This window comes from Aegilops tauschii, chromosome 5 (genome assembly GCF_002575655.3).
Source record: "Aegilops tauschii subsp. strangulata cultivar AL8/78 chromosome 5, Aet v6.0, whole genome shotgun sequence".
Classification (NCBI taxonomy): domain Eukaryota; kingdom Viridiplantae; phylum Streptophyta; class Magnoliopsida; order Poales; family Poaceae; genus Aegilops; species Aegilops tauschii.
In genome coordinates, this window is record NC_053039.3 from 65907214 (window position 1) to 65921170 (window position 13957).

Below are 13957 nucleotides of genomic sequence, written 5' to 3' on the forward strand. Positions count from 1 at the left end.
ATATTGTGCTTGTGAGGATCTGGACGTTTGATTAGTTCCCAGACGTTGTTGAGCTCGAATTGATGTAATTCTTCTTGCATAGCTTGAATCCACTCAGGCTCCATAAATGCTTCATCTACCTTAGTGGGCTATGTAATAGAGACAAAAGCATAGTGCCCACAAAAGTTAGATAAATGTGAAGCTCTTGAGCGTGTGAGAGGACCTGGTGCTTCAATGTCATCGATGATCTTTTCAACTTGCACTTCTTTTGCAACGCGAGGATGAGCTGGTTGTCGTCGAGGAATTTGATCACCATTTTCTTCAGCACCATTTTCTTCAGCATTTTCCTCAGGTGCATTAGCTCGACATTCTTTATGTTCTAGAATGAATTCTTCAGCAGATTCTTCGGTAGGAATGACATCTTCAGTAGCCTTGAACTTGATAGATTCCTCAGGTGCTGGTTCATCTATCATAGAAGGTAGGCGCTCTCTTTGCGAGCCATTAGTTTCATCGAACCGCACATCTACAGTTTCAACAACCTTGTGAAGAACTTTGTTCAAGACTCTGTAGGTGTGCGAGTCCTTTCCGTAACCAAGCATAAAACCTTCATGTGCTTTCGGTGCAAATTTTGAGTTGTGATGAGGATTTCTAATCCAACATTTAGCACCGAAGACTTTGAAATAACTCACATTGGGTTTCTTGTCAGTGAGGAGTTCATAGGCAGTCTTCTTGAAGAATTTGTGAAGATATACTCTGTCGATGATGTGGCACGCAGTATCAATCGCATCAATCCAGAAACGACGAGGTGTTTTGTATTCATCAAGCATAGTGCGAGCCATCTCAGCAAGAGTCCTGTTCTTGCGCTCCATGACGCCATTCTACTGAGGAGTATAAGGAGCAGATAACTCATGAGTAATACCAAGTTCATCAAGATAGTCATCAAGACCAGAATTCTTGAACTCAGTTCCATTGTCACTTCTGATGTGCTTGATCTTCACACCAAAGTTGGTTGAAGCCCTCGAGGAAAATCGTTTGAAGACTTCCTGCACTTCATGTTTGTAAGTAAAAATGTGTACCCGTGTGTAACGAGAGTAATCATCAACAATAACAAAGCCATATTGAGATGCATCATTTGAAACTGCAGAATAATGGTTAGGACCGAACAGATCCATGTGAAGCAATTCAAATGGTCTAGTAGTAGTCATGATAGTCTTCTCTGGATGCTTAGCCTTTGTCATCTTTCCAGCTTCACAGACTCCGCATAAGTGATCCTTGAGGAATTTGACATTCTCAATGCCAATGACGTGCTTCTTCTTCGCAAGCGTGTGCAAATTCCTCATGCCTGCATGACCAAGTCGTCGATGCCATAGCCAGCCTTCTGAAGCTTTTGCAAGTAGGCACACGGCTGGTTGTGGTCCTGTAGAGAAATCAACAATATACAAGTCTCCTCTCCTAAAGCCTTCGAAGACTTTGGAATTTTCAGCTTCCATGATCACAACACAACGTTACTTGCCAAAGACAACAACCATATCAAAATCGCAAAGCATTGAGATAGACATGAGGTTGTATCCTAAGGACTCGACAAGCATGACTTTGTCCATGTGTCGATCCTTTGAGATCGCAACCTTACCTAGACCCAATACCTGACTTTTGCCTTTGTCAGCGAAGATGATATGCTTCAGATGCGATGGAGATAAGGGAGCATCCATCAATAGATTATTGTCACCAGTAATGTGATTTGTACATCCACTATCGAGGACCCACTCAGTGGCTTTGGGTTGATAATCCTGCAGATGAATTAGTGCAACTTACGAACTTCATATACTTCATCAGTGAAGAATATGACATCAATTCATCAAATCAATTTCATCAAGCAATGCAACAGATAGAGCAGTATGAGGACGTGAGAAGTGAAAGTTCATTTCTTCATGATTAGCCTGCGTCCTTTCAGGCACTTTTCAGATCTCCAGCAAATTCTTTAGACGTTTTCGCACGTCTGGAGACCTGACCCTGCAGAAGAGATTAGTTCTTTTTCTTCACCACCCACATTTGAAGGGGTGGCAAAGTGTTCATCACTCTGCGAGCTCCATACGAGAAAGGCGGGAAGCCAGTCCATTTCGTTTCACATAAGAGGAGTTAGGGTAAGCATATGAATAAGCAGAGAAATTCTTCGAGGACTTATGAACATAATGGTTAGAAGAATAATGCTCATATTCATAGCCCTTAGCTCTTCCCTGCGAAACAGGGTGGTTAGCACAATGATGTTCATATGAGGACTTTGATCCTTTTGAGGAATTTGATCCACGTGAGGAATTTGGTCCGTATGAGGACTTGGATCCATATGAAGAATTTTGTCCATATGAAGAATTTGATCTGGGGTTCCTATTCTTCACAGGTGGTGTCATGAGGACATTCACCTGAAGACTTTCAAGGCACATTTTGGGAACCCAGATTTTCTTCATAGGGGAACCGTTCCTGCAGTTAGTGCCAACATATCTAGCAAATACTTCACCATTCTGATTTTTGAACAGTTTACAGTTGGAGTTAAATGACTCATCAGAAGAATGAGGAGATTCACATGTAAAGCCAGATAGATTAGATGGATCAACTGGAGGTCCCTTTGCAGCAACCCATGAGGTTTTGGGGTACTGCTCAGGCTTCCAATATGTACCATCAGCATTAAGTTTCCTCTCAAAGGCAATACCCTCTTTCCTAGGGTTCCTGTTGAGGATCTTCTTTTTAAGCACATCACAAAGAGTCTGATGCCCTTTGAGGCTTTTGTACATGCCTGTCATGTACAATTCCTTCAGCCCTGCATCATCAGTGATACTAGCAATGTCCTCAGATGAGGAATTAGTGATAGCAGAGACAGTTCAAGAATTTGTAGCATTAGAAGCATTTGAACATTCAGGTGAAGAATTAACAGATTCACGTTCAATGCATTTCAAACATGGAGGAACAAATTCTTCCTGAGAAGCGCTGATTTGTTGAGCATGTAATGAATCGCGCTCCTTCTGAAGATCTTCATAACTCACTCTTAGCCTTTCAAGATCTTGCTTTCTTTGAAGAAATTCATAAGAAAGCTTCTCATGATCATACAAGAGAGTGTTATGATGACCTTGAAGGGTGTCAAACTTAGACTGAAGTCTCTGAAGACTCTCAGCCAAAGCTTTCGACTGATTCATTTCTTCACCCAACATATCATCGCTCTTATTTAGCATGTATTGAACTTTTTCTAAAGCTCTTTGTTATTTAGTGGCAAGGGAAGCAAGTTTGACATAGCTGGGTCCAAATTCATCACCAGATTCATCATCACTGTATTCAGATAGATAGCATTCAGTTACCTTAGCCTCTTTTGCCATAAGGCATGATGCAGAAGATGATGATTCTGGTTCGAATGTCATCACTTTGAGAGATTCCTTGAAGTCCTCAAACCAAGGATCATGACGGGTTCGATGACCTTCATAGACCTCGGAGAGACGGTCCCAGATAAGCTTCGCGTGATCGAGATGCATGATGTTCCTAAACTGATTTTGAGACAGACAGGAGCAGATGACGTTGTTCGCCGTGAGGTTGAGAAGAGTGTACTTGCGAATGTCATCAGTTTCCGCCATCTTCACAGATCGGTCAGACCAATTTCAGTGACGGTCCACAGCTCGCTGTTCATCGCCATGAGACGCTTCTTCATCATGGCCTTCCACTTGGGATACTCGTGACTGATATGTCTCCAACGTATCTATAATTTTTGATTCCTCCATGCTATATTATCTTCTATTTTGGACATTATTGGGCTTTATTATTCACTTTTATATTATTTTTGGGACTAACCTTTTAACCGGAGGCCCACCCCAGAATTGCTGTTTTTTTGCCTATTTCAGAGTTTCGCAGAAAAAGAATATCAAACGGAGTCCAAACGGACTGAAACCTTCGGGAACGTGATTTTCGGAATGAACATGATCCAGGAGACTTGGACCCTACGTCAAGGAAGCTTCCAGGAAGCCACGAGGTAGGGGGGCGCGCCTACCCCCCTGGGCGCGCCCTCCACCCTCGTGAGCCCCATGTTGCTCCACCGACGTACTCCTTCCTCCTATATATACCTACGTACCCCCAAACGATCAGAGACGGAGCCAAAAACCTAATTCCACCAACGCAACCTTCTGTACCCACGAGATCCCATCTTGGGGCCTGTTCCGGAGCTCCGCCGGAAGGGGCATCGATCACGAAGGGCTTCTACATCAACACCATAGCCTCTGCGATGAAGTGTGAGTAGTTTACCTCAGACCTTCGGGTCCATAGTTATTAGCTAGATGGCTTCTTCTCTCTTTTTGGATCTCAATACAATGTTCTCCCCCTCTCTCGTGGAGATCTATTCGATGTAATCTTCTTTTGTGGTGTGTTTGTTGAGACCGATGAATTGTGGGTTTATGATCAAGTTTATCTATGAACAATATTTGAATCTTCTGAATTCTTTTATGTATGATTGGTTATCGTTGCAAGTCTCTTCGAATTATCAGTTTGGTTTGGCCTACTAGATTGATCTTTCTTGCAATGGGAGAAGTGCTTAGCTTTGGGTTCAATCTTGCGGTGTCCTTTCCCAGTGACAGTAGGGGCAGCAAGGCACATATTGTATTGTTGGCATCGAGGATAACAAGATGGGGTTTTTTATCATATTGCATGAATTTATCCCTCTACATCATGTCATCTTGCTTAAAGCGTTACTCTGTTCTTATGAACTTAATACTCTAGATGCATGCTGGATAGCGGTCGATGTGTGGAGTAATAGTAGTAGATGCAGGCAGGAGTCGGTCTACTTGTCTCGGACGTGATGCCTATATACATGATCATACCTAGATATTCTCATAACTATGCTCAATTCTGTCAATCTCTCAACAGTAATTTGTTCGCCCACCGTAAAATACTTATGCTCTTGAGAGAAGCCACTAGTGAAACCTATGGTCCCCGGGTCTATTTTCCATCATATTAATCTTCCAACACTTAGTTATTTCCGTTGCTTTTATTTTATTTTGCATCTTTATCATAAAAAATACCAAAAATATTATCTTATCATATCTATCAGATCTCACTCTCGTAAGTGACCGTGTAGGGATTGACAACCCCTTATCGCGTTGGTTGCGAGGATTTATTTGTTTGTGTAGGTGCGAGGGACTCGCGCGTAGCCTCCTACTGGATTGATACCTTGGTTCTCAAAAACTGAGGGAAATACTTACGCTACTTTGCTGCATCACCCTTTCCTCTTCAAGGGAAAACCAACGTAGTGCTCAAGAGGTAGCAAGAAGGATTTCTGGCGCCGTTGCCGGGGAGGCTTACACAAGGTCAAGTCAAGATTTGGACTCCCGACAACGAGCCATTTCTGGCGCCTTTGCCGGGGAGGTCTACGCAAAAGTTAACATACCAAGTACCCATCACAAACCCTTATCTCCCGCATTACATTTTTTGCCATTTGCCTTTCGTTTTCCTCTCCCCCACTTCACCCTTGCCGTTTTATTCGCCCTCTCTTTTCCGTTCGCTTCTTTTCCGTTTGCTTGTCGTTATGGCTAGCTCAGTCTTCATCCCTTCGTCTCCAGACTTTGAAGTTCTCCACTTCAAGCAAAGACAAGGGGAAAATTTAAAAGATGCTTGGTTTAGGATGCTCGAATCTTATCGTAGTTGCAATTTAGAGGGAGATTTTAAAATCTTGCTTCGCAATTTTTATGTTGGGCTAACCTTGCCCCATAGACAACTCCTCGATTTTGCTACCAAGAGTAGTTTTATTTATATTGATCCTAGCTTCGCTTACGAAATTATAGAGGGGATAGTGGGAGTACTCCCCCTACAAAAAGGATCCTCCCCTACCCAAGAAGAAACTCAAATCCTAGAGAAATTATGTGAATTGCACAAAATTGTTGAACCTCTTAAAAGTATTGGTGGGAATATCAACCGCATGAATAATTTGATTACGCTTTGCAATAAGCGGATGGATGCTTTGGATCAAAGGATCACCAAGCATAACTCCATTAAGAAATTGCCCACCAAAGATGGCAATACCTAGATCTATCCTTGCTTTTATGCCTAGCTAGGGGCGTTAAACGATAGCGCTTGTTGGGAGGCAACCCAATTTTATTTTTTTAGTTTTTTTTGCTTTTTTCTTCTGTTTAGGAATAAATATTTGATCTAGCCTCTGGTTAGATGTGTTTTTATGTTTTAATTAGTGTTTGTGCCAAGTTAAACCTATAGGATCTTCTTGGATGATAGTTATTTGATCTTGCTGTAATTTCCAGAAACTTTATGTTCATGAAAATAATTGTTAAAAATCACCAGAACGTGATAAAATATTGATTCCAATTGCTGCTGATCAATAAACAAATTGTCTAGGCCGTCCTATTTTGGCTGATTTTTTGGAGTTCCAGAAGTTTGCGTTAGTTAGAGATTACTACAGACTGTTCTGTTTTTGACAGATTCTGTTTTTCGTGTGTTGTTTGCTTATTTTGATGAATCTATGGCTAGTAAAAGAGTTTATAAACCATAGAGAAGTTGGAATAAAGTAGGTTTAACACCAATATAAATAAATAATGAGTTCATTACAGTACCTTGAAGTGGTCTTTTGTTTTCTTTCGCTAACGGAGCTCACGAGATTTTCTGTTAAGTTTTGTGTTGTAAAGTTTTCAAGTTTTGGGTAAAAGATTTGATGGATTATGGAACAAGGAGTGGCAAGAGCCTAAGCTTGGGGATGCCCAAGGCACCACCAAGATAATCTAAGGACACCATAAATCCAAAGCTTGGGGATGCCCCGGAAGGCATCCCCTCTTTCGTCTACTTCCATCGGTAACTTTACTTGGTGCTATATTTTTATTCACCACATGATATGTGTTTTGCTTGGAGCGTCTTGTATGATTTGAGTCTTTGTTTGTTATTTTACCACAATCATCCTTGCTGTACACACCTTTTGAGAGAGACACACAGGATTCGGAAATGATTAGAATACTCTATGTGCTTCACTTATATCTTTTGAGCTATATAGTTTTGCTCTAGTGCTTCACTTATATCTTTTAGAGCACGGTGGTGGATTTGTTTTATAGAAACTATTGATCTCTCATGCTTCACTTATATTATTTTGAGAGTCTTAAAATAGCATGGCAAATTTCTTTAATTAATATCATGAGAAATTTGATGCTTGATAATTGTTTTGAGATATAAAGGTGGTAATATCATAGTTGTGCTAGTTGAGTAATTGTGGAATTGAAAAATACATGTGTTGGAGTTTGTGATTCCCGTAGCATGCACGTATGGTGAACCGTTATGTAACGAAGTCGGAGCATGAAGTATTTGTTGATTTTCTTCCTTTGTGTGGCGGTCGGGATCGCGCGATGGTTAACTCCTACCAACCCTTCCCCTAGGAGCATGCGTAGTAGTACTTTGCTTCGAGGGCTAATAAATTTTTGCAATAAGTATATGAGTTCTTTATGACTTATGTGAGTCCATGGATTATACGCACACTTACCTTTCCGCAATTTTCTAGCCTCTTCGGTACCGCGCATTGCCCTTTCTCACCTTGAGAGTTGGTGCAAACTTCGCCGGTGCATCCAAACCCCGTGATATGATACACTCTATCACACATAAACCTCCTTATATCTTCCTCAAAACAGCCACCATACCTACCTATCATGGCATTTCCATAGCCATTTCGAGATATATTGCCATGCAACTTTCCACCGTTCCGTTTATCATGACATACTCCATCATTGTCATATTGCTTTGCATGATCATGTAGTTGACATTGTATTTGTGGCAAAGCCACCATTCATAGTTCTTTCATACATGTCGCTCTTGATTCATTGCATATCCCGGTACACCACCGGAGGCATTCATATAGATTCATATTTTGTACTAAGTATTGAGTTGTAATTCATGAGTTGTAAGTAAATAAAAGTGTGATGATCATCATTATTAGAGCATTGTCCCAAGTGAGGAAAGGATGATGGAGACTATGATTCCCCCACAAGTCGGGATGAGACTCCGAACTAAATTAAAAAAAGAGGCCATAAAAAAAGAGAAAAGGCCCAAATAAAAAAAATGAGAGAAAAAGAGAGAAGGGACAATGTTACTATCCTTTTACCACACTTGTGCTTCAAAGTAGCACCGTGATCTTCATAATAGAGAGTCTCTCATTTTGTCACTTTCATATACTAGTGGGAAATTTCATTATAGAACTTGGCTTGTATATTCCAATGATGGGCTTCCTCAAATGCCCGAGGTCTTCGTGATCAAGCAAGTTGGATGCACACCCACTTAGTTTCTTTTTGAGCTTTCATACACTTATAGCTCTAGTGCATCCGTTGCATGGCAATCCCTACTCCTCGCATTAACATCAATTGATGGGCATCTCCATAGCCCGTGATCAGCCTCGTTGATGTGAGACTTTCTCCTTTTTTGTCTTCCCACATAACCCCTACCATTATACCTTATTCCACCATAGTGCTATATCCATGGCTTGCGGTCATGTATTGTGTAAGAGTTGAAAAGGCTGAAGCGCGTTAAAAGTATGAACCAATTGCTTGGCTAAAACCGAGGTCGTACATGATATGAATATTTCGTGTGGGGAAGGTGGAGCATAGCCAGACTATATGATTTTGTAGGGATAACTTGCTTTGGCTATGTTATTTTGATAAGACATAATTGCTTAGTTAGTATGCTTGAAATATTATTGTTTTTATGTCAACATTAAACTTTTATCTTGAATCATATCAAGTCTGAACATTCATGCCACAATAAGAAGAATTACATTGAAATTATGCCAAGTAGCATTCCGCATCAAAAATTCTATTTTTATCATTTACCTACTCGAGGACGAGCAGGAATTAGGCTCGGGAATGCTTGATACGTATCCAACGTATCTATAATTTTTGATTGCTCCATGCTATATTATCTTCTGTTTTGGACATTATTGGGCTTTATTATTCACTTTTATATTATTTTTGGGACTAACCTATTAACCGGAGGCCCAGCCCAGAATTGCTGTTTTTTTGCCTATTTCAGAGTTTCGCAGAAAAAGAATATCAAATGGAGTCCAAACGGAATGAAACCTTCGGGAACGTGATTTTCGGAACGAACATGATCTAGGAGACTTGGACCCTACGTCAAGGAAGCTTCTAGGAAGCCACGAGGTAGGGGGCGCGCCCTCCACCCTCATGGGCCCCACGTTGCTCCACCGACGAACTCCTTCCTCCTATATATACCTACGTACCCCCAAACGATTAGAGACGGAGCCAAAAACCTAATTCCACCACCGCAACCTTCTGTACCCTTGAGATCCCATCTTGGGGCCTGTTCCGGAGCTCCGCCGGAAGGGGCATCGATCACGGAGGGCTTCTACATCAACACCATAGCTTCTCCGATGAAGTGTGAGTAGTTTACCTCAGACCTTCGGGTCCATAGTTATTAGCTAGATGGCTTCTTCTCTCTTTTTGGATCTCAATACAATGTTCTCCCCCTCTCTCGTGGAGATCTATTCGATGTAATCTTCTTTTGCGGTGTGTTTGTTGAGACCGATGAATTGTGGGTTTATGATCAAGTTTATCTATGAACAATATGTGAATCTTCTGAATTCTTTTATGTATGATTGGTTATCTTTGCAAGTCTCTTCAAATTATCAGTTTGGTTTGGCCTACTAGATTGATCTTTCTTGCAATGGGAGAAGTGCTTAGCTTTGGGTTCAATCTTGCGGTGTCCTTTCCCAGTGACAGTAGGGGCAGCAAGGCATGTATTGTATTGTTGCCATCAAGGATAACAGGATGGGGTTTTTTTTATCATATTGCATGAATTTATCCCTCTACATCATGTCATCTTGCTTAAAGCGTTACTCTATTCTTATGAACTTAATACTCTAGATGCATGCTGGATAGCGGTCGATGTGTGGAGTAATAGTAGTAGATGCAGGCAGGAGTCGGTCTACTTGTCTCGGACGTGATGCCTATACATGATCATACCTAGATATTCTCATAACTATGCTCAACTCTGTCAATTGCTCAACAGTAATTTGTTCACCCACCGTAAAATACTTATGCTCTTGAGAGAAGCCACTAGTGAAACCTATGGTCCCCGGGTCTATTTTCCATCATATTAATCTTCCAACACTTAGTTATTTCCGTTGCTTTTATTTTATTTTGCATCTTTATCATAAAAAATACCAAAAATATTATCTTATCGTATCTATCAGATCTCACTCTCGTAAGTGACCGTGTAGGGATTGACAACCCCTTATCGCGTTGGTTGCGAGGATTTATTCGTTTGTGTAGGTGCGAGGGACTCGCGCGTAGCCTCCTACTGGATTGATACCTTGGTTCTCAAAAACTGAGGGAAATACTTACGCTACTTTGCTGCATCACCCTTTCCTCTTCAAGGGAAAACCAACGCAGTGCTCAAGAGGTAGCAGTGACCGTCAAAGATGGGGCATGACACGGTCTTCATTCCCGTGGTCGACATAACTAAAACTCCAGGCGGTTAAACCAAAATCACACAAAACAAGGAAGTACCTCGCTCTGATACCAATTGAAAGTGCGTTATATCGACTAGAGGGGGGTGAATAGACGATTTTTATGAATTCTTCACTGAGGAATTTGCGGGTGAGGAAATTCCTTAGCGAAGAACTACTTGCAGCGGAATAAGTACTCAAAAGTAAGCATAGCAGAACACAAGCATGCTCATCATGATGAAATGAAGACATGCATAGAGTACAGAAAGCGTAAAATAGGATAGCACAGGATGAAGACAAACAGACTAAAGAAATTGAGCTGAGGAAATTGAGAAAGTCTTCAGTCAAAGTCTTCAAACACAGATATGTACAAGCACACAACACAGTTATGAGGAAATGAAAAAGTTGAGGAAATAGGACCAGTAAGCTCGGTGAAGACAATGATTTGGTAGACCAGTTCCAACTGCTGTCTCAGTTGTACATCTGGTTGGAGTGGCTAGGTATTTAAACTTGAGGACACATAGTCCCGGACACATAGTCCTCACCGTATTCTCCTTGAGCTAAGGTCACACAGACCTCACCCAATCACTCGTGGTAAGTCTTCAGGTGACTTCCGAACCTTCACAAACTCGGTCACTCGGCGATCCGCAATTCCTCTTGGATGCTCTAGACCATGACGCCTAACCTTCTGGAAGAAGCACAATCTTCAAAGGTAACAAGCGTCGGATCCACGCAGGATTAATGTCTTCAGTGATGCTCTATCACTTTGGGTTTGTAGGTGTTTGGGTTTGGGTTTTCCTCACTCGATGATTTTCGCTCAAAGTCCTCGGAGGATGGGATGCTCTCAAATGACAAGTGTCAGTTTCTCTCGGAGCAGCCAACCAGCTAGTGGTTGTAGGGGGAGGCTATTTATAGCCTAGGGAGCAGCCCGACATGATAAGACATAAATGCCCTTCAATAATATGACCGTTAGGTGGGTAGATATTTTGGGACAGCTGGCGCGTAGCACAGCAACGGTCGGAAATTTGAGTATCAAATTCCTCAGCGCTATCATGTTCCTCACTGTGTAGGCAATCCGCACTGGTGAATTCCTAACTCCTCGGTCAGAACAAATTCCTCACAGACCAGAAGAACTTCGTCTCTGTCATTGAAGAATATGACTGAACTGTATGAGATTTCCAATGGCTTCACTCGAAGGGATTGGTAGGTGTAGGATTTTGAGTTGAGCATCACATGGAAATTTTTCCTTAGTATTTCCTCGACCCCCTTTAACAGTACGGTGTTTCCTATGACTCAAGAAAGAGAAAATGAAACTATGAAAACAAAAGTCTTCACGCTTCATGTTCCTCAAATGAATACCAAGTCTTCAAGGTCACACCAATTTTTCACTTTCAAAGTCTTCAGAAAGTCTTCAGAAATCCAAAGTCTTCAGTCGAAGAACTTCATTTTTACGGGTCGACTTTCTCTGTAAATATCAAACTCTTCATAGACTTATAGACCTGTGTACACTCATAAACACATTAGTCCCTTAACCTATAAGTCATCAATACACCAAAATCACTAAGGGGCACTAGATGCACTTACAACTTTCGAACCAGAATCATCATCTTCTACACCATGCCTTATGGCAAAAGATGCAAAGGTAACTGAATGCTATCTATCCGAATCCAGTGATGATGAATCTGGTGATGATTTTGGATCCAGCTATGTCAAACTTGCTTCCCTTGCCACTAAACAACAAAGAGCTTTGGAAAAAGTTCAATACATGCTAAATAAGAGCGATGATATGTTGGGTGAAGAAATGGATCAGTCGAAAGCTTTGGCTGAGAGTCTTCAGAGACTTCAGACTAGGTTTGACACCCTTCAAGGTCATCATAACACTCTCTTATCTGATCATGAGAAGCTTTGTTATGAATTTCTTCAAAGGAAGCAAGATCTTGAAAAGCTAAGAGTGAGTTATGAAGATCTTCAGAAGGAGTGCGATTCATTACTTGCTCAACAAATCAGCGTTTCTCAGGAAGAATTTGTTCCTCCATGCTTGAAATGCATTGAACGTGAACCTGCTAATTCTTCACCTGAATGTTTAAATGCTTCTAATGCTACAAATTCTTCAACTGTCTCTGCTATCACTAATTCCTCATCTGAGGACATTGCTAGTATCACTGATGATGCATGGCTGAAGGAATTGTACATGACAGGCATGTACAAAAGCCTCAAAGGGCATCAGACTCTTTGTGATGTGCTTAAAAAGAAGATCCTCAACAGGAACCCTAGAAAAGAGGGTATTGCCTTTGAGAGGAAACTCAATGCTGATGGTACATATTGGAAGCCTGAGCAGTACCCCAAAACCTCATGGGTTGCTGCAAAGGGACCTCCAGTTGATCCATCCAATTTATCTGGCTTTACATGTGAATCTCCTCATTCTTCTGATGAGTCATTTGACTCCAACTATAAACTATTCAAAAATCAGAATGGTGAAGTATTTGCTAGATATGTTGGCACTAACTGCAGGAATGGTTCCCCTATGAAGAAAATCTGGGTTCCCAAAAGGTGCCTTGAAAGTATTCAGGTGAATGTCCTCATGACACCACCTGTGAAGAATAGGAACCCCAGATCAAATTCTTCACATGGATCCAAGTCCTCATACGGACCAAATTCCTCACATGGATCAAATTCCTCAAAAGGATCAAAGTCCTCATATGAATATCATCGTGCTAACAACTCTGTTTCGCAGGGAAGAGCTAAGGGCTATGAATATGAGCATTATTCTTCTAACCATTATGTTCATAAGTCCTCGAAGAATTTCCCTGCTTATCCTAACTCCTCTTATGTGAAACGAAATGGGCTGACTTCTATGCCACCTTTCAAGTATGGAGCTCGCAGAGTGATGAACTCTTTGCCACCCCTTCAGATGTGGGTGGTGAAGAAAAAGAACTAATCTCTTCTGCAGGGTCAGGTCTCCAGATGTGCGAAAACGTCTGAAGAATTTGCTGGAGACCTGAAAATTGCCTGATAGGACGCAGGCTAATCATGAAGAAATGAACTCTCATTTCTCACGTCCTCATATTGCTTTATCTGTTATATTACTTGATGAAATTGATCTGATGAATTGTGATGTCATATTCTTCACTGATGAAGTATATGAGTTCGTAAGCTGCACTAATTCATCTGCAGGATGATCAACCCAAAGCCAATGAGTGAGTCCTCGATAGTGGATGTACAAATCACATGACTGGTGACAAGAATCTATTGATGGATGTTCCCTTATCTCCATCACATCTGAAGCATATCATCTTCGCTGAAAAGGCAAAAGTTAGGTATTGGGTCTAGGTAAGGTTGCGATCTCAAAGGATCGACACATGGACAAAGTCATGCTTGTCGAGTCCTTAGGATACAACCTCATGTCTGTCTCAATGCTTTGTGATCTTGATATGGTTGTTGTTTTTGGCAAGTATCGTTGTGTTGTGATCATGGAAGCTGACAATTCCAAAGTCTTCGAAGGCTTTAGGA